We start from the raw sequence: 26437 nt of genomic DNA, 5'->3' as shown, positions 1-26437 counted from the left end.
GTGACATGGGTGGACTGCGTGGAAGACTGACTGGTGGTGGACAAATTGCTCGAAGCATTGTCAGCAATCCACGACATCACCTGTTCGCACTGTTCTGGCCTCAACAGTGCTCTACCACGAGTCCCAGTAACTTCAGACATGAACCTAGGGAGTGTAGCTCTGCGGCGTTCCCCTGCTCCCTCATCAGCAGGTGGTGTCTCACCCCGCCCAGGACCACGGCCTCTGACCCCTGCAGTAGTTGGACGCCCACGTCCCCGCCCTCGTCCTCTACCCCTAGCCCTCGGGTTAAACATTTTTAAAATGAGAGTTATAACTTTATTTTTTTTTTTACTTTTTTTTGTTTTTTTTTGTGTTTTTTTTTTTTTGTGTTTTTTGTTTTTTTTTGAGTTTTTAAAACCAAACAATGCTATCCTATTGCTATGGCTATTTTCTAGCCAAGTATCAAAGCACACTACTATGCCAGATGAGATGACACTGAGTTAGTGCCTAATTGAAATCCAACCCCTACTAAATTTTCCCACTTCGGTCTTTGCTATGGATATGTGCGTCACTAAGCGCAGAACACAGCGGTCGCAAGTCTCACTACAAATTGCTCAGAATTGGCTAGTACATGCACTGCAGAAAGTACAGCCACCAGCAGATCAACCAGAAATCAAATATATAGAACGCTACTGTATGCGTAAGTAAGCTCTTTGTATTCTCCTATGGCTATTTTCTAGCCAAGTATCAAAGCACACTACTATGCCAGATGAGATGACACTGAGTTAGTGCCTAATTGAAATCCAACCCCTACTAAATTTTCCCACTTCGGTCTTTGCTATGGATATGTGCGTCACTAAGCGCAGAACACAGCGGTCGCAAGTCTCACTACAAATTGCTCAGAATTGGCTAGTACATGCACTGCAGAAAGTACAGCCACCAGCAGATCAACCAGAAATCAAATATATAGAACGCTACTGTATGCGTAAGTAAGCTCTTTGTATTCTCCTATGGCTATTTTCTAGCCAAGTATCAAAGCACACTACTATGCCAGATGAGATGACACTGAGTTAGTGCCTAATTGAAATCCAACCCCTACTAAATTTTCCCACTTCGGTCTTTGCTATGGATATGTGCGTCACTAAGCGCAGAACACAGCGGTCGCAAGTCTCACTACAAATTGCTCAGAATTGGCTAGTACATGCACTGCAGAAAGTACAGCCACCAGCAGATCAACCAGAAATCAAATATATAGAACGCTACTGTATGCGTAAGTAAGCTCTTTGTATTCTCCTATGGCTATTTTCTAGCCAAGTATCAAAGCACACTACTATGCCAGATGAGATGACACTGAGTTAGTGCCTAATTGAAATCCAACCCCTACTAAATTTTCCCACTTCGGTCTTTGCTATGGATATGTGCGTCACTAAGCGCAGAACACAGCGGTCGCAAGTCTCACTACAAATTGCTCAGAATTGGCTAGTACATGCACTGCAGAAAGTACAGCCACCAGCAGATCAACCAGAAATCAAATATATAGAACGCTACTGTATGCGTAAGTAAGCTCTTTGTATTCTCCTATGGCTATTTTCTAGCCAAGTATCAAAGCACACTACTATGCCAGATGAGATGACACTGAGTTAGTGCCTAATTGAAATCCAACCCCTACTAAATTTTCCCACTTCGGTCTTTGCTATGGATATGTGCGTCACTAAGCGCAGAACACAGCGGTCGCAAGTCTCACTACAAATTGCTCAGAATTGGCTAGTACATGCACTGCAGAAAGTACAGCCACCAGCAGATCAACCAGAAATCAAATATATAGAACGCTACTGTATGCGTAAGTAAGCTCTTTGTATTCTCCTATGGCTATTTTCTAGCCAAGTATCAAAGCACACTACTATGCCAGATGAGATGACACTGAGTTAGTGCCTAATTGAAATCCAACCCCTACTAAATTTTCCCACTTCGGTCTTTGCTATGGATATGTGCGTCACTAAGCGCAGAACACAGCGGTCGCAAGTCTCACTACAAATTGCTCAGAATTGGCTAGTACATGCACTGCAGAAAGTACAGCCACCAGCAGATCAACCAGAAATCAAATATATAGAACGCTACTGTATGCGTAAGTAAGCTCTTTGTATTCTCCTATGGCTATTTTCTAGCCAAGTATCAAAGCACACTACTATGCCAGATGAGATGACACTGAGTTAGTGCCTAATTGAAATCCAACCCCTACTAAATTTTCCCACTTCGGTCTTTGCTATGGATATGTGCGTCACTAAGCGCAGAACACAGCGGTCGCAAGTCTCACTACAAATTGCTCAGAATTGGCTAGTACATGCACTGCAGAAAGTACAGCCACCAGCAGATCAACCAGAAATCAAATATATAGAACGCTACTGTATGCGTAAGTAAGCTCTTTGTATTCTCCTATGGCTATTTTCTAGCCAAGTATCAAAGCACACTACTATGCCAGATGAGATGACACTGAGTTAGTGCCTAATTGAAATCCAACCCCTACTAAATTTTCCCACTTCGGTCTTTGCTATGGATATGTGCGTCACTAAGCGCAGAACACAGCGGTCGCAAGTCTCACTACAAATTGCTCAGAATTGGCTAGTACATGCACTGCAGAAAGTACAGCCACCAGCAGATCAACCAGAAATCAAATATATAGAACGCTACTGTATGCGTAAGTAAGCTCTTTGTATTCTCCTATGGCTATTTTCTAGCCAAGTATCAAAGCACACTACTATGCCAGATGAGATGACACTGAGTTAGTGCCTAATTGAAATCCAACCCCTACTAAATTTTCCCACTTCGGTCTTTGCTATGGATATGTGTGCCACTAAGAGCTAAACACAACGGTAGCAAGTCCCCCTGCTAATTCCTCACAAAATGGTACTAGATGCAAATTAAAATAAAAAAAGTAGAACGTTATTGTAGCCCTAAGAAGGGCTGTTGGGTTCTTTGAGAATCACTCCTGCCTAACAGTAAGCTAATAGAACACCCTAACGCTTTCCCTGACCAGCAGCAGCTCTCTCCCTAGCGGCATCCAGACACAGAATGATCCGAGCAGCGCGGGCAGCGGCTAGTCTATCCCAGGGTCACCTGATCTGGCCAGCCAACCACTGCTATCGACGTGTAAGGGTACCACGTCATGCTGGGTGGAGTGCAGAGTCTCCTGGCTTGTGATTGGCTCTGTTTCTGGCCGCCAAAAAGCAAAACGGCGGGAGCTGCCATTTTCTCGAGCGGGAGAAGTATTCGTCCGAGCAACGAGCAGTTTCGAGTACCCTAATGCTCGACCGAGCATCAAGCTCGGACGAGCATGTTCGCTCATCTCTATATATGAACAAACTCATGAAACAAGTTGCAACCATTGACAAGATGAACTATGTTTTTTTTTACAGCCCTCCTATATTCATGGAGTCATTGTCTTTAAGGTGAATCTCCCAAAATCCAGTCCTGTGGTTACAAAGTTAATTCCCTGCCCTTCTGTAGAGCATTCACATTTTGAAAAGTTTACAGAAGTAAAAAGACTGAAATGTAGCATGTAAGGCTGCTAACACCTGCTTTGTCATACAAGTACATTTTATATCCAAGGGATTTTTTCTCTTGGATGACTGCTCTGAAATGACATATGGACAAGTTCATTTTTTAATGGGGCTACAATTCATCTGCACAGACTTCAGCCACTGTTCCAACATTGAACAATTTATTTTTATCAAGGATTAAGATTCCATTTTTATAAAATACTAGCTGTAATTTCTAGTGTTAGTAAATAACTGCTCTTAGCTATAACGAAATAGAATGGGTTAACAAAATATGTTATATATATCTATCTTTCTTTCTGTCTCTAACTGTCTCTGTCTCTCTCTCACCAATTCTGTGTTTGAGTGTTTCTGACTTTCTCTGTCTGTGTCTATCTGTCTCTGATTGTCTCTGTCTCTTACTGTCTCTGGTCATTTCTGTCTCTGAGTGTCTCCGACTGTCTCTGTCTCTGACTGTCTCTGGCTCTCACTATGTCTGATTGTCTCTGACCGTTTCTGCCTCTGACTGTCTCTCAGTCAGTGTCTGAATGTCTCTGACTTTCTCTGACTACCTATGTCTGTCTTTAACTGTCTCTGTTTCTGACTGTTTCTGTTTCTTACTGTCTCTGTATCTGAATATCTCTGTCTCTGAGTGTATCTGACTGTTTCTGTCTCTGAGTGTCTCAGAATGCCTGTCTGTGTCTATCTATCTATCTCTGATTGTCTCTACCTCTGACTGTCTCTTAGTGTCTCTCAGTCTGTCTGTCTATGACTTTCTCTGACTACCTATGTCTGTTTCTGAATGTCTCTGTTTCTGACTGTCTCTATTTCTTACTTTCTCTGTAACCGACGATTTCTGACTATCTCTGTCTGTTTCCGACTGTCTCTATCCATATTAGCTCACACAACCAATCAAAGCTCAGCTTCTAACTGCCACAGTAGAAAATGGCTCCTGTAAATGGTGGTTAGCATGGTGACTGTATTTTGAAAAGCGTTAGGTAAACATTTCAGCTCAAAACCTAGTCTATGACCTTTCCTGGGTCACAAAGAGTGACTGTTAAAAATTTGGTGATTGTCAATGTGACAGTCCACATTCCTTTAGCGGACATCCATACGTACACACACTCTTACATACACTTAGATTTATATATAAATAGATAGATCATGTTTTATTACATGTGCACACTATTGCCCCTGTAAGCAAAATATTTGATGTACAAAATACTATACACAATAAGGGTCCTTATTCCAGAATTTATAACTATTTTATTTTTACATTTACATTTGCTTGTTAGTTCTTGTCTTAATGTAATGTATGTGCACCCCTTGATTGTACAGCACCATGGAATCAATGGTGCTTTATAAATAATTAATAAAAATAATCACGTACCCTGGTACATTTTCTTCGTTGGAGAATGCAATTTTCAAGCTAACATTATACATTATTGAGATCATCAAGCCTAGCTTGTTTGAATGCTACTCCCTCCACAATCCTACATACAGATTAACTAAGAACAAAAGTTGAAGTGTAACATACCCAGTCCTATTGACCACAAACACTGGCAGATTTGGCTTTCATGGCTTCACCTCAAAGCTTGACCTCATAGAGGACTTTTCACCACATTCACCAACTACAACTCTGTGGGGGTCATTTACTAAGGCCCGAATCGCCTCAGGTTTCCTGAATATTACCGATTTGCGCCGTCTTTCCCTGAAATGCCCCGGAATTTTGGCGCACGCGATCGGATTGTGGCGCATCGGCGCCAGCATGCATGCGACGGAAATCGGGGGGGAATGGCCGTGGGAAAACCTGACGAATTCAGAAAGACACTAAGTCACTTGACATGCGCTTACCTGCACCCAGGATACGATCTTGAACTCCGGCGGACTTCAGCGCAGCAGCGACACCTAGTGGACATCGGGCTTAATGAATCACCGGAAGACCCGAATCCTCCTCTGAGAACACGCCGCTGGATCGTGACAGGACCGGGTAAGTAAATGTGCCCCCGTGTGTCCTGTGTCCACAGATCCTGGCATAGAATGTTTTTTTCTCTAACGCAGTTTCCAAGAAGTTTTTGACAAATTTTTGCACTAAAATATTGTTTAAAAAACATTCTTTTTTCAGGTTGACAGCCAAAATCTGGCTTCACAAACGCAAGAAAACCTGACAGCCTAAACAGCATAATGAATGCTAAAACAAACAGAACTAAAAGCACAGATACTGTGATGTCCTGCAGTGGTGCTTGTTAGGGCACAATATATTGGAATATTGAGAAGTAATAGTAATACAGTAACAACAAAATAACATACAAGTTTAAATCATTTCCTGCTGGTGACTAAATGGTTAAAACATTGAAAAACATATGAGAACACTTTTTAGCAATATAAATAACAAAATGTTAGCATATGTATGCTATAAAAAAAGCCATAAAAAACATTGGATTAGTTCTCAAATAAAAAGATTAGGACAGAAATAAGATATAAAAATTAAAAAGCACAGGATAGAGTCAAAATAGTACCTTGAACACAACTTCTCATTATTCTACCTATGCTGAGTAAAATGATTACTCTAAAATTAAATCTGGTATAGACAGAGCTAAATGAAAATCTGAATCATGTTTGTCTGAGATAAATATTCCAGAATGATTTTAATAATGAAATGCAAGCATTGTCTGATTGCATGTAAATGGAAGTATTAAAATATAGCAGCCAATTAGAAGCTATGGACTTTCTATTTCCTTTGAGACATGGCTTGCTAGTACATTGGGTTTTTTGGTCCTGAATTAATGTAAAACTGAAAAATCTTTAGCGCATGATATGCTTTTCCCAAGAGGTTAGCCTTGGTATCATGGTTGTCTGCTATTTATATTCATAGGGTGAATTTGAATAATAGCTTTCTTCAAGGAATCAGAGATAATTTTTATACAACAGCAATTCACTCTTTTAATAGTAGAATGTAACTAAAAAGTACTTTATTCAAGCTTATTGTGAACCTATCAACCTGCAGAAAACATAAGATATAGGGTCGGCTCCAGGTTCCAGTAGGCCACTGGGCGACAGAGCCTTAGTGGGCCTCTTTTCAGTGAACTCAGGGGCCAGCATTAAAAATTTAGAAACTAAAACACTCTCCTCTTACCTAAAATATTCCCTAGTTTATCATCCCAAACAGCCCCCTCATGGCTAGATTATATATAACCCCCTCACCCCATATGAATTCATTAGATACAGCGGGGTCCCAAAACTTTTCACATAGGGAGGCCGTTCACTGTCCCTCTCAGACCATTGGAGGGCCAGACTAAAGTTTAAAAATAAAGAAAATAATACATTCCTTGAAAACACAGCACTAGCGGTACATGTGACCGCATCCATAATATACCTGGCCCACCCTCACTTAATATTTCATGTACTGCACCCCCTTGTGAACTATTTTATATATTGTCAATTAATTATTAAATATACTGGGACCCCTCTTCATTAATTATTCAAAATGCTGCCCCCCCCCATTAATTGACTGCCCCTCATAATTAATTATTTCCTATGCTGCCCCCCACCATTCATTATTTCTTATGCTGCCCCCTAACATTAATTATTTCCTATACTGCCCCCCACCATTAATTATTTCCTATGCTGCCCCTCCACCATTAAAGGGGTATTCCGGGAATATGAACGTCTGATACAAAAACCCATTATGCCATGAATAAATGAATGTAACAATACTCAATGTCATTAGTCACAAAATGGAGCTTAAATAGTTTGATTTTATAATTCACAAAATTTTATGGTCTCTCTAAAGTAGGCGGAGTTATCACTAAGATGGCTGCCACTGTAAACTATAAGTCTCAAGATTCTTTAGTTCACAGTAACTCCTACCTCCTATACTCTGCTCCCAGTGATGATCTAACAGGTTTTCTTGCTCTGTTACCATAGTAACAATGTGTAACTGCCATCACCACAACACTGGCCATTACGGATGCACTGCAACCAACCGACTACAGCCAAAGAGAGTGGTGATCACATGACCTGCCCAGGCAGCTGCAGGACATGTGATGTAAACATGTGACCAGCGGCCATCTTCTGTCCTGTGTCAGCTCCGCAACGGACTGATTAAAGGGCCAGTAGCATTTTAATTCCTTATTACAGTCTATGTCAACAGCATTTTCTGCTAAGGGGAGCAAAATTTTAAATAACAACTAATTACATATTACGGTAGCTTATATTTTAAGGACCCATTTGTATATGAATTATGCTGATTCCTGGAATACCCCTTGAATTATTTCATATACAGCCCCTCCACCATTATTTCCTATGCTGCCCCTCCACCATTAATTATTTTCTATGCTGCCCCTCCACCATTAATTATTTTGTATAATGCCCCCATAATTAATTATTTAATATATTGGACCCCCAGCCATCACAATTTTTTTACTGCTGTTTTAAAAAACAGCATTCGTGAGGAGGAAGAAAATATATGTGTATGGTGGTATCTATGTGAAGATGGGGATACCTGTGTGGGGAAAGTCCTACCTGTGGGAGGAGGAGCATGCTACCTGTGTGAGGAGGGGGTTACCTGTGGGTGCATGGGGGTACCTGTATAAGGGGGAGGTGATACCTATGTGGAGAATAGGGCTACATCTGTGAGGATGAGGGGCTACGTGTGTGACTAGGGGACTACCTATTGGGAGAGAACAGATATCACAGTACTTGACAATGCGAGAAAGGATAAAATGAGGATGCTGACTATGAGGAGAGCTCAAATAGCCATGACATTTCTCTCATTACATTTATTTTCTTGTTCCACCAGCATCAATATGATGTTTACAGTTCTGAAGCAGCTGGGATGTGTATCTACAGGTTCTGAAGCAGCTGTTTGAATATTTTGAAGTGCTGTTGCTGAGTTTAAAACATTAAATTACAAAAAAAGAAGCATCCTTAAAAAGATCCAAGGCATTTTCCCTATAGTGGGGGAAAAAGAAACAAGCCTGTCTAACCACTAACTTCATTTTAACAGTAATGCAGCAATGTCCAACTGAACCTGAAGTCCAGAAATAGAACTACCAGTGAGGAAATAAAAAGTTAAATAGCTCTTACAAGCCTCTCAGTCCTCTAATGTGCCTAATCTTTTCCGATCTTGGTGGTTGTTGGGACAATGGCTCCACAGGTGGCAGAACAGGTAGTGCTGACATGTCAGTAATCTGCAGCCAGTCCGCTTAATTGTCTTCATCCAATCCCCTGTCATCGCAATGAGGCAGGAGGTCATCTGGTGTACGGATAAGCTGTAGAACATGAAAGAGAGTCCAAAAGGGAAGAGTTATTTGTAGGGTATATTGCAAGCTCTAAGGACGTCAGTGGTACCAACGAAATGTCTTGAAACAAGGAGATCTAGTAAGTGAGCTTGGCAATTATGTAAACCATTTACTGTGGCTTCGCAGCGAGAGATGATTCAGCTTCCTCCAGTTGTTCCACTGTAGTGCCGATCTGGCAAACATCTCGATTGATATGGAAAAGTTTGGTCATAACCGGAAGCAGAGATTTCTCTAAGATATGTTGAATGGCATTATGAGATACTTGAAGAAGGTCCACATGAGAGGACCCAGAGGTAGACTCCTCATCGGAGATGTTTCCCCTGTGGTGTTTTTTTGCAATACTTCAGGTCTCCCGAGGGTGCTCTGTAGCTTCTACTCAAGCCCGAAGCTTCTGAAGTCTAGTAGGCCGCACCAAGACTAGGCTTTCTCGGGCCTTGTACAGCACTTGCCTGGATCCCGGGATGCTCCTGAAGATGATCAAAGGGCAGTCATTGGTGGTCCCTAAAGCCAGTGGGGAAAAGGCCTTACCCAGGCCGGCTGATGGAGTTCACTTGCCGCTCTGGTTGCTCAATGGAGCCCGCTAAGATGTCGGACTAGGGGGGCACGGCAAAATCCAGAAATGGATGTAGACTATGGTGGTGCAAAAAAGCAAGATTTCAGGTGGACAAAGAAGGAAAGATGGTTATGCATTGCTCCTATAATAATGGAGCTTCTCATATGTGTGGTCTGCTGTCCCAGTAGTTAGTCACGTCGCTCCATGAACTGATTGGACTTGATTAGGAAAGGCACACACCATTCTATATAAGACCTCAAGACTTACATTGCATGTCAGAGCAGAATCAAGAGGAAAGGCCCAAAGAACAGAGAGACAGAATTGTTGCAAGGCACAGGTCTGGCAAAGGTTACAAAAGAATTTCAGCAGCACTCAATGTTCTTAAGAACATAGAGGCCTCCATAATCCTTAAATGTAAGACGTTTGGGATGACCACAACTCTAAAGAAGAACCCCAAGATCACTGAGGCTGATCTCCAGAGATGCAGTAGCCCTCCACCAGTCAGGGCTTTATGGCAATGTGTGCTGACAGAAACCCCTACTATATATACAAGACATATGAAAGCCGCATACAGTTTGCAAAAAAAAGCATGAAAGACTGCCAGACTATGAGAAATAAGATTCTCTGGTGTGATGAGGCGAAGATTGAACTTTTTGGTGTTAATCCTAAGCAGCACATCTGGATAAAACCAGGCACTTCTCATCACATGTCAAATACAATCCCAACAGGTAAACATGTCGGTGGCAGTATCAGTGGCGTAACTACTGCCGTAGCAACTGTAGCGGTTGCTACGGTGTCCATGAGCGTCAGGGGCCCGGGCCCTGCTATACGGCACTTTAAGGTCAATACCATGGCCCGCCCCCCTCTTTCTCCCGCCCACCAGTGTTTCTGTCCCATCTCGCCCCACACACCGCAGCTCCCGCGGCCGCCTGCCTTGCTGCTCCCGCGACCGCCTGGCCAGCACATTGCTTCCACGGCCGGCACACTGGTCCTGCAGCTGCCCGCCCTCCACACTGCTCTGGAGGCTGCCTGGCTGGCATGATGCTCTTGCGGCCAGTACCCTTGCCCCGTGGTAGCCCAGCCAGTACCCTGGTCCCGCGGCCACCCGGCACACTGGTCCCACAGCTGCCCTACCCGTCCTCAGCGCTGCTCCCGCGGGTGCCTGGCAGGCATGCTGCTCCCACGGCTGCCCCAGCCATTACCTTGGTCCCTGGGCCGCCTGGCCGGCACACTGGTCCCTTAGCTGCCCGCCCTCAATGCTGCTCCCGGCCAACTGCCCTCAAAGCTGCTCACGTGGTACACTTCCTAGGCTTGCAGGATGCCTCCTAACAAACCCACCCAACTGCGCATCAGCCGGTCTGCAAGAAATGTAAGTCCCTATATATGTATGTATAGTTAATGAATGTATGCTATTGTGTATTTGCTTACAATATATGCTGTATGTATGTGTGTATTTGCTGTATGTGTGTATTTCCTGTATGTGTGTATTTTCTGTGTGTGTATTTGCTGTATGTATGTATTTGCTGTATGTGTGTATCTGCTGTATTTGCTGTATGTGTGTATATGCTGTATATGCTGTATGTATGTGTGTATATGCTGTATATACTGTATGTATGTGTGTATATACTGCATGTATATGCAGAATGTGTGTAAATGCTGTATATACTATGTGTATATGCTGTATATAATGTATGTCAAAAATTGAAAATTTATTTGGTCCAGAATAAACAGTATAGCAATCCAACAAAAATATTATTTTGTAACGTTTCGGTCTTGTAAAATCAGTCCTTAGGTTGCAAAATAATATTTTTGTTGGATTGCTATACTGTTTATTCTGGACCAAATAAATTCTCAATTTTTGACCAATAAGGAGTGCCAAGTTATCTTTTCTCTATATATATGGTGTAGTAACCTACTTGTGCACCCATATACTCCGAAACATTGAGTGACGTGTATTTTGTACAGTATATACTGTATGTGTTATTATATGCTGTATTTATGTGTGTTTTCTGTATGTATATGCATTTTGTGTGTACATACTGTATTTAGATTCAGTATGCGTGTATATGGTGTCTTTATACATGCATGTTTTTGTATACACATTGGGTGTATACCGTATGTAAAAGAATATGATGTATGTATGCTATATGTATGTATATACAGTATGCATGCAGCTTTGATGCAGTTTGTATATACTGTGTGTATTAGTGTATAGCTATATATATGGGTACATAAATGTGTGCATATGAGTGCATACGTATGTATGAGTGGACGAGTATGTAAAAGTGAGTGTAGAATGTTATGTTGTGTATTTACGTAAGTGTATACATGTGTGTGATTGCATAAACGTGTGTGTATGTATGAATACTTTTACGGTGGGCAAAAATCTGCTATGGGGCCCTGCCCCTCCTAGTTATGCCACTGGGCAGCATCATGCTATGGGGTTGTTTTACAGCTGTAAGGACAGGACGCCTGGTTCCAATTGAAGAAAAGATGAATGTGGCCAAGTACAGCAATTTACTGGATGAAAACCTCTTTCCTGCAGCTGTGCTCCAGGAGTGCAGAATGTTTGTTAAGATGATTGTGCAAATCAGCAGAATTTCTTTACTTAAAATTTATGCTAACAACCTATAGCTCTGCCCTTCATCTCACAATATCTATGAATTATGTCAAAATAAAAATAGTTTTTGTTTTTTACCTGAACATAATTACGTACAAAGTGGCGCATCATACTACCTGGTATTCCTACAGTATATTTTTATTTGTCTATTGCAGGCCTACGCATTGTGCACCAGGTAACGCAGCAGCTACTATATCGCGGTTAATACCTTATGTGCTTATTTATCCAAGGTAGTGAGGTGTACACATGCTGTTAATTCACCTTGCCAAACAGGTCTATTTTGCATATTTAAGATCCTTCCTAACAATCCTAAAAGGTTCTTTAGTCCACTTCACCTCTTACTAACATCAAAGGTGATGCCACCTGGCACAGGCCTTGGGCCTGAAGTTCTCCCTTTCATTTGGGAACTCTTTGAACGCATGGTCTATTCTTGACTGACCCGTCATCTCACTGCTAACTTGCTCCAAGACCTCCTACAATCTGTTTTTCGGCGCTGTTTGATACTGTGGGCCACCAAATCCTCGTCAGGATGCTTTGAAGGACACTGTACTCTTCTGATTTTCTTTTTTGGATCTCTCCTGTCTCCTCTTCCTTTTACTGTCGGGTTCCTCAAAGCTCTGCCCCATTAGACAAACCATCAGCAGATTTAGTTTTCAGTATCATCTTTACGCTGATGATACCTAGCTGTTTACTTCTGCATGTAACATCACCCGTGCCTTACTGAAGAACACAGGTGACTGTCTCTCTGCTGCCTCTAACATCATGCCCTCTCTCTTCTTGAAACTTCATCTTTTTAAGATTGAACATCTTGTTTTTCCACCATATACTAATGGATCCAACTCAGACTTCTCCATTTCTCTCTGCGGTATCACCATAACCCTGAGAAAGCAGACTGTACTCTATTGGACTCTGACCTCACTTTTAAATAATATATCCAATTACTTGCACACTCTTGCCAAATAGATCTTTAGAATCTGTCCATGTCCTAAAACCGAACGTACTCTTAAAACCCAACTCTTTAGCTAAGCCTATCACATTATTTGACTGCATGAAACTTCAACTCTCTCTTTACTTACCCATGCTTTGGGGATAGACACCAAATACCAAGCTACACGCTTCTCTGCCGTTCCATTGACCTTGGACTGTGCACTGTATGCAAGATGATGGTTGATTACTGGTTCAAACAACAGCATTTTAATTATTATATAATTTTTATTTTGTTCCCCTATAAATAATGTATGGGCCATTGTACACAACATTATACCTCTTATGTCACCCCCTTCACCCACATAGAATTCAAGCTCTTGCAAGAAGGACCCTAACTGTATAGTCTTATTTTATTTGTATGTGTCCCTTATGATTTATAAAGTGCTATGGAATATGATGCCCTATGTCAGTGAGGGCAAACCTTTTAGGGACTGAGTATCGAAACTACAAGCAAAAACCACATATTTTTCACAAAGTGCCAAATGGCAATTTAAAGTAACTATAGTAACTCGCAGGTTGAGGACACCAAAAAAGGAGAAAGAAGGAGAAATTTGGATTATTATTGTAGTTTTGCTCTAAGGTCCCCTTAACAAGATAAATCAGAGGTCTGGAGAAGGGGCTTAAACCACTGTTTAGTCTTAGATCCAGCAAACAGGAAGGAGAAGGGACTACAATGGTATTCAAGCTCGGTCAGCACCTCCTTGAAAAATGAGTCTGGATTCTAACTACCTGCCTCAGCCACTATTCTGATGCTGCCACCCGCCTGATTCCACAAATCTGCTGCCTGTTGCTCCATCTGCCTCCCACCATCTTTACCAGGAACTGGAATTGTTACCCACCTCCACATTCCGTCACTGTGCCACTCTGTGGCCTGCTGCTTCTGCTGACAAATCCACATTGCCTACCTTGTTGGTCATTGCCTACCAATGGTCATTGCCTACCATGTTGCCGTCACCTCCACACTCTGTCATTGTGCAACTCTGTGGCTTACCATGTTGCTTCCACCTCCACACTCTGTCATTGTGCTGCTTTCTGACCTCCTGCAGCTGTTGCCGCTACCTCCACACTCTGTCGTTGTGCCACTCTATGGCCTACCATGTTGCTGCAACATCTACACATGTTGCTGCCACCTCCATAATTTGTCATTGTGCCACTCTGCGGTCCACTAATGCTGCTGCCAACTGACCTCCCTGGAACACCCTGTCATTTCCATAATGCTGTTTTCACCCTCCACCACTCTATGACGTTGCCACTTTGTTTGGTTTCCCCTTCATTTCATCTGTCAGAAGAAATGAAAAGCCTAAGAATTGATAGCCAAAAGCAGGAGTGGAAACAGAACACAGGGGACATGAAAATATCCCATTTACTGGTCATCTCTGTTTTGGATCAACTCCTGTTTGATTTTGGCTTTAGCAATAATGATGGATTATTGACCGTTTTAAATCGGACATTGTCGGATGAAATGAAGGGCAAAATGATCAGTGATGTCAGTGCTAAATTACTGCCGACACCCTCTCCACTCTTTTGGGGTTTTCTACATGTATCCGCGTTTAACAGAACAGGTTCTGTCGTAATCTATAGAATTATTTGATGTCAGTGTAAAAAGAGTGCACTCTTTGATGTTATAGTGGGATCATAGCCCTCAGCTCAGTCCTTTCAAGCTGACACAGACGTTACCTTGTTAGGCTGCATTCCCGCTTCACTTATTCATGTGTCATGTGCATGTCATACTAAAACACAGCATTGTTTGAAGATCAAACCACAATCCCTATGCATATTTGAGCAGGGCAAAACGTTCTTCAACACTCTAAATGCTCTCTGCAGCCAGGAAATACCTGTTTTTTAACGTGATTCAACATAATTTGAATTGCTGCCTGCCGTGACCTCCTGCTCTGCCTCTAAAGTTGATCCTGTGCTGCCTGTCTCAACCTGTCTCAAGCTGGTGGTTCCACGCCGCAAGAAGTCCAACCCATTTGAGGCGGGCTCTGGTGAAAACCGATGCCACTAAGACTCTAGAAATAAAGACCACTATAGAAAGGCCAACATTACCAATAATAACACTATACTAGAAGCAAATATAGTGATGAATACTGTATTACCATCATATACTGATTAATATTACCCCCATACAGTGACAGCAGTTCTGCGTAGAGGAAGGGACTGGGGGACTATAAGTTAGCCTGCTTATGGACCAAATATTGCAATCTTAACCCCTTTTTTGTTTTTGCATTTCCATTTTTCACTCCCCACCATCAAAAATCTAAATTTTATTTTTCCATGTAGAGAGCTGTATGAGGGTTTGTTTTCTGCATTATGCAGTGAAATTGGCGACATAGAACGCTTTTGTGCCATTTTCTTGTAAGCTTGGATTTTTACAGCTTTCAATGTGCACCCCAAATGACATGTCTCATACATTCTTTGGGTCAGTATGATCACGGTGATATTAAATTTATATAGGTTTTATAATTTCATACATTTACAAAAATTAAACCACCTGTACAAAAAAATTTAATTTTTTTTGGTGCTATCTTTTTTATACTTCAGTGTACGGAGCTGTGTGTGGTGTAATTTTTTCCAAGATGACCTTATGTTTTCAATGCTACCATTGCGACCGTACAGACTTTTGATCACTTTTTATTACATGTTGCAAAATGGCTAAAAAGTGGCATTTTGATCTTTTGGCAATATTTTCTGTTATGGGGTTAAACGCCTAACTTATGTGTGGTAAATACAAAGAAGATGCATAGTGAAGGTTTGGGGAATCCAATATGACAGGGGATCCGTAGGGCAAAGTGGTGGTTGTTGTGGGGTGGAAGGTGTGGACACAAGTGTACTTGGGATCATGAGTATGACAGCTGTCTGTGGTCACATATATACTTGCCTCTGTCCACAGCGCTCATCACATGCACCGCGCGGTCAGTGATGCAGCATAGCACCCAGTCACATTGTGCATACGCTGCCTGCAGTGAAGCTATGCTGGCTTCATGGGTTGCCTTATGCAGGTGATGAGCACTTCAGACACAGACCAGTATATATGTGAAAACAGACTGCTGTCATATAGGGCGATTTGGGACAGTTATAGTGACTGAAACCCACCTGACAGAACCTCTTTAGGCATTCACAGCTCTAACACTAAACTGCTGATATGAAAACCACAGACAGCAGCCCCAACAGCTCCTGACCTCTTATCATCTTCTCTGATGCTGTAGGCTTTACTCTCAGTGGAGTGGACTTACTCCTTGTTCTGTTTCCATTTGTCCTCCAGGGCTATAGAGGAGTAGGGGCGGGCACTGATGTGCTACTACTGTCTCACTAAGGAAAAACTAGTGAGATCAGCTTCAGGCTTCAATGGACAGATCATTGGAGTTCTTGGCCTGCAACACTACTTCCTTCAGGGCCGGAGCTCCAATGGTTAAATTTGATAAGACTGGGGAGATGGTTTGCGTGCCTGCAGAAAGGGCTCTGCGTGCCCTCTCTGGCCCGCATGCCAGAGGTTTGTCACCACTGGCCTATAAGGTGCTGGTAATTGTTAATTAGATCCATTCCTGCAAAAAGATTCTCTTTAAATTAAAAGGTAACGGCTTAAAACCAATACTTGCCATCCCTGAACAGAGACCCCCTATGGCACATGTTGCATGGCATGGTCAGATCAATCTATCATAGAAGTCAATGAATCATATCCAGGCTACAGGTTTTATTGACTGTAGATCAGGCAAAAATGTCTATGTGATAACAAAGTATAGAACGTAGAATAAATAAATCTAGCATCAGGAGAAAATGACTTTGTAAAATAAAAATATATGTTAGGGCTCTCCGTCCAGCATCTACTATACCCTCCTCCTCGTCTCTCAAGTCTCTGAAGGGTCTTCCCGCTGCTTACCTGGACTATGCTGATGCAAGAAAGATGGATCTCTTCGCCCCTGCATTGACTATAGGGGCCTCAATAAGCTGACAGTAAAGAACCGGTATCCATTGCCCTTGATCACTTAACTCTTTGACCGCCTCTGTGGTGCTAAAGTCTTCTCTAAATTGGACCTTAGAGGGGCATATAATCTTATCCGCATCTGGGAGGGCGATGAGTGGAAGACCGCCGTTAACACCCGAGACGGGCACTTTGAGTACCTGGTCATGCCCTTTGGACTGTGTAATGCGCCTGGAGTATTTCAGGAATTTGTTAATGACATTTTCAGAGACCTGCTATACACCTGTGTCATTGTCTACTTAGATGACATCTTGGTCTTCTCTCCTGATCTGGTCTTATCAAGTGCATGTACGGCAAGTTCTTAGGCGCCTAAGGGCCAATCGTCTCTATGCCAAACTGGAAAGCCTTCCGTTTCTAGGATACATGATCTCCGATAAAGGCCTACAAATGGATCCAACCAAGTTGTCTGCGGTACTTCAGTGGCCTCGTCCAGTGGGACTTCGTTCCATACAAAGATTCCTGGGTTTTGCAAATTATTACCGGCAATTCATTCCTCAATTCTCTTCCCTCGTACCACCCATTGTGGCCCTAAGTAAGAAAGGTGCTGATCCCAGACACTGACCACCAGTTGCTGAGGAAGCATTCTCAAGACTGCAGTCTGCCTTCGCCTCTGCTCCTGTACTGACGTGGCCAGATTTAGAGAAACCTTTCCAACTTGAGGTTGACGCCTCCTCGGTAGGTGCTGGAGCTGTGCTTATCCAAAACCTTCTCTGCGGCTGAGAAGAATTACTCCATAGGAGATCGGGAACTTCTGGCTATTAAACTTGCCTTGGAAGAGTGGCGCTATCTTCTGGAAGGAGCTCGTCACCCAGTCAGTGTATATTATGACCACAAGAATCTCCTTCATCTCCAGACTGCTCAACGTCTCAATCCAAGACAAGCCCTTTTTCTTTTCATATTTTAATTTTTTGATTTGCCGATGCCACTCCTTTCTTCATTGTCTATGGAAGACATCCATGACCACCTCTTCCTCCCTCCATGTCTGCTGATGTTCCTGCTGTGGTAGAGTTGGTAGAAGACCTTAAATCCATCTGGGAACAGACTCCTCAGTCTTCACTTCGGGCGTCAGATCGCACAAAAACTCAAGCTGACAAGAAACGCAGGTCTGCTGCCATATTCTCTCCAGGTTACAAAGTGTGTCTGTCATCCAAGTATGTTCCAAGTTACAAGATGGGCCCACATTTTCTGGGACCGTTTGAGGTGTTACAGCGCATTAATCCAGTGCCGTATAAACTCCGCCTTCCTCCTACTATGCGCATCCCAAATTCTTTCCACGTCTCCCTGCTGAAATCTGTCATTCTGAATCACTTCTCCCGGCAAGTTCCTCCTCCCACTCCAGTGGCGGACTCCACCAACACCTATGAAGTAAAAGAGATCCTGGACATGAAGACAGTGAGGGGGAAGCAGTTCTTCTTGGTTGACTGGAAGGGGTTCGGGCCAGAAGAGAGGTCATGGGAGCCAGAGAACACCTGTCCTGGCCCCTGGCTTCGCTCCCCTCCGCTGTGCGCGCGCGTGCCCGACTTCTAGGGCGTGCGCGTGGCACCTTCTCCAGATTTAAAGGACCAGCACGCCATTAATTGGCACTGGCCATATTGCCTAATTCTATATAAGCCTGTCTCTTCCTGCAAGCCTTGCCGGATCTTTGTGCCTCACAGCCTGAGAGAAAGCTCTTCTGCGATTTAGCTGCGTTCCTGTGTATCCTGCGTTCCTGTGTCCCTCCGTGTTCCTTTGTTACCTGAGCTCCTCCGTGTTCCCATCCTGTGTACCAGTGTTCCTCCAGGCTGATGTCCTGTGTGCTGTATTCCCATACCCCTCTGTTTGGACCTCCTGTTGCTGACCCCGGATTGGACTTTGACGTTGCATCTCTGCCGCCTGCCCTGACCCTGTGCCTGGACCTGACCTCAAGATTGACTGCCGTTCCTGTACCTCAACCTTGGCTGCCACTGCAGACAAGTCACGCCTGTGGAACGACCTGGTGGTACCACCCCACAGCTTGTCTAACCCGCTTTGTGAAGGGCTCTGGTGAAAACCGGTTACCACTTAGACTCCGGTCCCAGGTAGTGGCTTGAGTCATCGTGTGTAGTGGTCCAGAGATTCCACAAACCCTCAAGCCTGACAATATATACTGTGTATTTTATCATTATCTGGTTTTAATTAAAACATAATATAGGAAAAACATTTACTTGAACATTGATGAAATACCAGAAAACAGAGCCTCACAACTGTGCTGCGAAACAGAATACGAGTTTATGAGAAAAGAGGCATTGATCTATTGAGCTGTATGTTCTAGTAGATATATAAATAAAGTTAATATGCTTTTCATCAAATAAAATAATGACATATGGCTAGAATATCTCATCTCTTTCTTGTCACCAGAAGTCCAACTGCTGGGAACCTAACAATTCTAAGAAATAGGGAAACGCAATGGCGTCAATGTCGTCAATGCTTCCACCCTTATCTGAACCCAGTAATGTCCCTTCCTATGGCTCTCCTCACTACGCTTTGTGTTGCTTACTTTGTGAAGTCTCATGGTTTCAAAAGACATTTCACACTTTTCTGACTAAGTGGAAGTCTTAGTTACAGACTGACTTCTACCCTGATTTTTATGTTCCTCTTTCTTTGATTGCACAGCTGTTGTTTTTCCTATTCTACAAACTGTTATGGAATATGTAATAACAAAAAAAGGAACTGGCAGTGATACACAAAGTCGTTTTTGTGGCTTATTTCAAGCACCCCAGGATAAACATCTTTCTTTCAGTCTCTGTGACTGGATTTGGCAAATCTACTCACTCAGTCCTTTACATCTTATGGAATCCTCCTGTATAAAGTGTGTAGTTAGACAAAGAACTCACTTAAGAACTAATAGCCAAGATAAATGATTTCTGTCTCAAAATAACTTACACTCTGGAGTCCAACAGAGAACTTCACTACCTTTGAATATCCAGTGGAGAATTCATTACAAGCAGCAGGTATCTTAATTGGCTTTATGAACAAGCTGATCAAGAGACAAAATGACCTTCTTTTTGGGAATCTTAGTAGTTACGTTCTGCATATTAACTTTTAGATGCTGGGAATGTGACAAGAATGGCTATTCACATCATAATCACATCATAATTTAACTGCATACGTATCAAAAACAATATAACACTAGGAAATTAAACCTCATATCTATTTTCTTTATAGTAATTTCCATTTTAATGAAAATAGGATGGAGAAAAAGAAAGTAGAAACAGAGCAGAAAGCTGAAATAGGCAAGCTTAAAGGGAACCACAAAACTACCTATAAAGGTAGATCGGGTGGTAGGTGGATCAATAGGACGTGAGGATAGCCCTTTTAAGGGCTAATCCTCACGTCCCCGCAATGATTTGAAAACTTTTATTGCCCCAATATTAAAATTTTCTTATGCGGCTACTGGGGCGTGGAGTAGCCGCATCTGAGGTTACACAAGGCGGCTACTCTACATATGCGGTTGGTGTCAGCTGTATTACACACCTGTCGGTAACTGTCACAGTCGGCACCTAACAATGCTTTGCATGTGCACCCCCATCTTGAATGGGCCCAGTGACGTTGTCCAAGGGTGCCAATCGGTTACCATGATACTTGGGAGCTTGTTAATGGCTCCTATAGCTATTATCAGGAATCCTGTATTGCAGTCTTCCAGAGTGCAACATATTCAGTACATGCAGTTGTATTACAATATATTGTTTGAGTGATGAGACAATACTTTAACCATAAAGGGCCTGAAATAATAGTAAAAAAACTTCTTTTAAAAAAGTTAAATTAAATATATGAAAAAATGCAAAATATATAAAACTTTAAATCAACCATCGTTCCCTAGAACACATAAAACAATAAATAAACGAGTCCCAAAATGTTCAATCTATCAAAATATAAAAAGAATTGCCACCGATGCATGTCGTAATGGAAAATAATGTTAAATCAATGAATACTCTTGGACCACACAAGAAAAGATGTAAAAACAAAGCCTATAGGAATGTGGTGCAACTGTGTTTTCTTGGCAAATCTACAATTTGTATCCAGCTTCCCTATACAATGAACAAAATATAAATTTATGCCACTAGAAATTGCAATTTGCACAGCTGAGAACAAACCCTCCTATATCTCTGTAAACAGAAAAATAAAAAAGATGTGCTTGTGGAAAGGGGAGTAGAAAACGGAAGCGCAAAAATTGAAAATTGCCAAGTAAGGAAATGGTAAATATAGTAAAAATATGAACATACAGATGAACTAATATTCCGTGTATTCCCCTTCATTAACGCAATACCCAATCAGAAGTTCTACTTTTGCATATAAATGAATTGATGGAAACAAGAAAGGAATCTATAACACCATTTGTTGGACAATAATGAAATCGTTGATAATTTGTTCAGGCAGTCTTCAGTTGCCCCCAAGTCAGAGGATGAAACAGTGTGTACACTTTAATTTACTTTTAATTTCTTATTTCAAGGGGTCCTCCTATTAAACCCCTAGTCACAGGACGTGTCTGATCAATCAAATAACAAGGGGGCCTTGAGTTCCCTATGTTTATGGAGCAATAGTTCACCAGCAGCACCAGCCAATAACATGGAGACTTCTACTTTATTGATGTTATCAAAAACACAATACGTGTTTCGGCTCTTTGCCTTAGTCATGGTCTAGACCATAGCTAAGGCCAAGATATAAAATGCATAGGTTACATGTAGCTACCATTAAAATATATATATCATTTTTCTACATGTTAAGAGCTGTGTGAGGATCTGTTTTTTGCATAACAAATTGCAATTGTTAGTTGTGATATTGAATATTCCATGCCGTGTACTGGCAAGTGGAAAGAAAACTCTAAATGCAGTGAAATTGGTGAAAAAATCCACTTGTACCATTTTCAGCGTTATAGACTTTCATGCCAAAGTCATGTCCCCTTTTGCTTATGGCTCCAGGGTGTCTGGTGATGAGAGGCAAGTATATATGTGGCCACAGACATCTGTCATAGGGGAAACTAAAACACGGGTATGTATAATTTATAAAAACACAGTGCAGCACACTTCCATACCACAGGAGCTAACACCACAGTCCGAGACCGATCCAACAAGTCCCACTTTCCAAAACAATAAAGCAAGGAGTATAAAAAAAACTCTGACCGGAGCTCCCAATGATTCCAATACGGCTGTTGTTCAAAATTCCTTCAAAGATCTTCAATTATATTCTACCGATGAGGAAAGTTTTGCAACAAGATGTAGGTCACTATTCAGAACGTCCTTAAGGTGCAGTTTTCTCCTTAAACTCACTCAACAGTGTGGTAGCAAAAACTAAAGGAGAAAGTAGGCACCAAATCGCATAGTACGTTCTTAAAACCTTGGATTTTATTCTTAAAAGTTATACTCACAAAAGTATGTTTCAAATGCGCATAAAACAGTATACAAAACGGGACACCAGCTCCACTCGCCCGCCCGACCCTGGGTTTCGCCATTCTCAGCTTCTTCCGGGGCGTGTGCTGACATCCAATATCAGTCTCGTAGTTAAATACTTAAAGACCATAGTACATATTACACAAACTTACATGTGAACAGTACATACATAAATACAAATGCCCCAAATATATATACTAAACAGAATTAGCAGAAGATTTATAAACTTTGTTCATTCACCATGCTCCGAGTAATTTTTTTCACTCCTCCTGTCACACAGGTGAAACAAATTACTCGGAGCATGGTGAATGAACAAGGTTTATAAATGTGTGTATAATTTTTAAGAATAAAATCCAAGGTGTTGGTGCGATTTGGTGCCTACTTTCTCTTTTTGTTTTTGCTACCACACTGTTGAGTGAGTTTAAGGAGAAAACTGCACCTTAAGGACGTTCTGAATAGTGACCTACATCTTGTTGCAAAACTTTCCTCATCGGTAGAATATAATTGAAGATCTTTGAAGGAATTTTGAACAACAGCCGTATTGGAATCATTGGGAGCTCCGGTCAGAGGTGTTTTTTTTATACTCCTTGCTTTACGGGTATGTATAGTTGGTTTAGTGTTCCAAAGCCACCAGACAGGACCTATATAGGTATTTAAAGCTCTCTGTGTGCAAAACACACACAGCAGCCACAGAAGTTCAAGTCCACTTATCTTTCTTATCTGCTGTTGTAGTCTCCATTCTGTGTTCTCTCTCACCGCTAGTTCTTTTAGCAGTGTCTTCCTGGGCTGACGAGGAGAAGGGTAGGAGTAGAGGGTCGAAAACCAGTGAGAACAGAGTAGATCAGCTTCAGGCTGCAATGGGACAGATCATTGGAGCTCTTGGCGTACAACACTATTTCTTGCCTGGCCGGAGCTCCTATGATAGGCAGTATATGACGATTTTGCTCATCATCTATTACAATGTGCAAATCAGACTAATCAGCCTAGAATCGGACAGCCTTGGGTCTTTGTATTTATTGCAAAATGCAACAAACGCTCAGCATTTACGCAGCCGACTTGATGTATTAGCAGGGAGTTGAGGTCTATACATTATCAGATGGTGCTGCTGGCAAATCTTTTTCTTCTATGCTGTAACTGTTGCTTTTTAGGCTATCCCATGCATCCATCCAGTACTGAGACATGAATTGAGGACTAAGTGGACTAAGGAGCTGAACTGTATCTAGTAATTTACCAGTTCCATTAAAAGTGAATGGGGTTTTGGTCAGAGTATTTGGTTAAGCATTCAAGCTACTGCTTCAGTTACACAGGGTTATCTACAATTTGGTTCTTATGATTTTGACAGTCTCAGAGGTAGATACAGAATAAGTGTTATTCAAGGGAAAACATCATTAAGTATTAAGTATTATGTGAAATAAAATATGAAACAATTTATGAAATTCCTGGTTTATTTTCCATGGTACTGTGGTACTCATAGTACACATTAATAATTTGTCAAACCACTTAATAATAATAACTAATAAATGAATATCTTTATTAAAAATAGATAAATTAAAAAATATTCAAATGTATAATAAAAGGTATATAGGAAAAATAGTTTCTGTTTTTTTTAACGTTTCAAGTGCCATGAATGTGAGTAGGATGTTATTGTGAACCATTATGTGAATGTGTTGTTAATACTGCTTATAATTAGGGATGAGCAGACCCAAGTGGCAAAGTCCAGGTTCATAACAAACTTTGATGGTTTAGGTCCCCTTCATTAGAAGGCCAGGTTTGGGTTCAGGTCCAGTTCAGACCCCTGACGGTAACTCCTGTGATTGGTGCTTGTACTAATAGCAGACATTAACTGTTTAACTGTTTAACTGTTTAACATTTAAATTGATCTGGCACATTTATCTGAATTTGTACACTGCAATTTTGTCAAAGAATGGTTCTCACCAATGAAGTGATCGGAGCTGTCGATCCTCCCCAAAATTGTGGTGCGCAATTTTCATCGTGACTTTGCTAGGGCATTTAAACACTTAAATAGTGTTGGCACCGGTCACAGGAGTGGCCCAGGTCTGTGTTCAGTACCAGACCCGGGCGCAAACAGGATTTTTAAAACACCTTTAATTTCAGTAGAGGAGCAACAGTAACAAAGTTAACTTCTATATGTAAGTTTTAGCCCTCATACTTACTTATAAGCAAACCTAATCGGCTGCTATAAGGTAACAATGCCCAGTTGAATATTTCATCTCCTATACTACATGTATTACAGTCCATTTCAGACTCCCAAGTGTCTTGACCAGTAAACCTTATAATATGTGGTCGGAATATAATAAGTACCTGGGTAATACGTTTACATATCCAGGTATCTGTCTATAAAACAGAATTAGATTTTGCTTATAATGATTTTCAGAACATTAGGATATGATTAGAGATTTGATCAGAAATGAGTTGAGCAGAAGTTATGTAACATCTAGAAATGAATAAGCATTGTATGAGTTAATTCTTACAGTTCTTAATGTAAATGAAGGTATAGTTCATGAAGACAGATGCATTGAAGGCTTAGAATCTAGAGCTTTACTTGTAGAAGGATTGCTGAACAGAAAACTGCCCCGTTTCCCACAGACTAGACACATATTTATGGCTCCATTGAGACATACGCCACTTCATTAATCCACATTTCTTCCATTAAACATTAATAGACTTGTGGGTTTCCAAAGTGGAGATACTGCACATTAATGCAGAATTAAATTAAAATATACGAAGAGACAGAAAATCTGCTCGCTACAAACAAGTGATACAGTGCACAACAGTGGGACCTGCTAACATGGTGTGTAATACTATACTCTTCCTCTTTATGGTTCAATACATGGTTAATTACTATCTCATATGGCTACAATGGCAGAATATGCTTGTCTGCAGTCCTTTCCATTTACTTGAGTCATTTTGAAGTTGCAAAGGGACAAAAAATATTAAAAAATCTTAAAAAGTTATCCATGTTTAAATAGGAAAAATAATTTCTAGCCTGTACAGCAGTGAATTGAAGTAAAATGTAATTATCTGCTTCCTTCTGCGTCCTCAACTGTCCCCTATTTCACACAGTCTAAGTTAAACGGGTATCCCGGGAATATGAACGTCTGTTACAAAAACCCATAATGCTATAAATAACTGAATACAACAAAACCCAATGTTATTAATCACAAAATGGAGCTAAAAGTGTTTAATTTTATGATTTACTAAATGTTATGGTCTTTCCAAAGTAGGCGGAGTTATCTCCAAGATCTACAACTACAAGTCCCATGATCCTTTAGTTCTCAGTAACTCCTCCTGCCTCTTATGCTCTGCCTCTAGTGATGATTGAACAGACTCCTGCTCTATTACCATGGTAATAATTTCTATAACTGCTATCACTGCATATTGCCCCACTCATATGACCTCTTATTACAACACTGCCAACACTGGATGCACTGCAACCAACCGACTACAGCCTAAACATGGTGATGATCACATGACCTGCCCATGTGACCTTCTGTCCGGGGTCTCCTCCAGAGGGACAAAGTTACAGGACTGATTAAATTCTTCATTACAGTGTATGACCACAGCATTTTTCTGGTAAGGGGAGCAAATTTTTAAATAACTAATACATATTAGCTTATATTTTAGTGACTCATTTGAATATAAATTATGCTTATTCCTGGAATACCCCTTTAAGCAAACTAACTGAAGGGGGGAGATTTATCAGTTTGTCTACAAAAGAATTATGAAATAATTTGCACCTGAAATGCCATGCGCCACATTTATTGAGGGTTTTTGACGATATTCAGGCAGTTTTCTGGCTTATCCAAAAAAGGAGGGTGGCCTCTGGAAAAGAGGGTACCAGATAATTCAGTCTGTGTACCAGGAAATTCTGAAGTAAACTAGATCAACAAATAACTGGTGTAAAGTATGACTTCACAGTTCTAAACTACTCCAGATAAATCAACAAGCATGATTTATATGGTGCAGTATATGAAAGTGGAGCCTAATTATGCACAGGTTTATTTACCAACACTTTATTAAATCTCCCCAATAGTGTCTAAAAGTTCAAGGGGGG

The sequence above is a fragment of the Engystomops pustulosus genome, chromosome 1, assembly GCF_040894005.1.
Source record: "Engystomops pustulosus chromosome 1, aEngPut4.maternal, whole genome shotgun sequence".
NCBI classification, from domain to species: Eukaryota; Metazoa; Chordata; class Amphibia; order Anura; family Leptodactylidae; genus Engystomops; species Engystomops pustulosus.
This window is presented reverse-complemented; position numbering follows the sequence as displayed.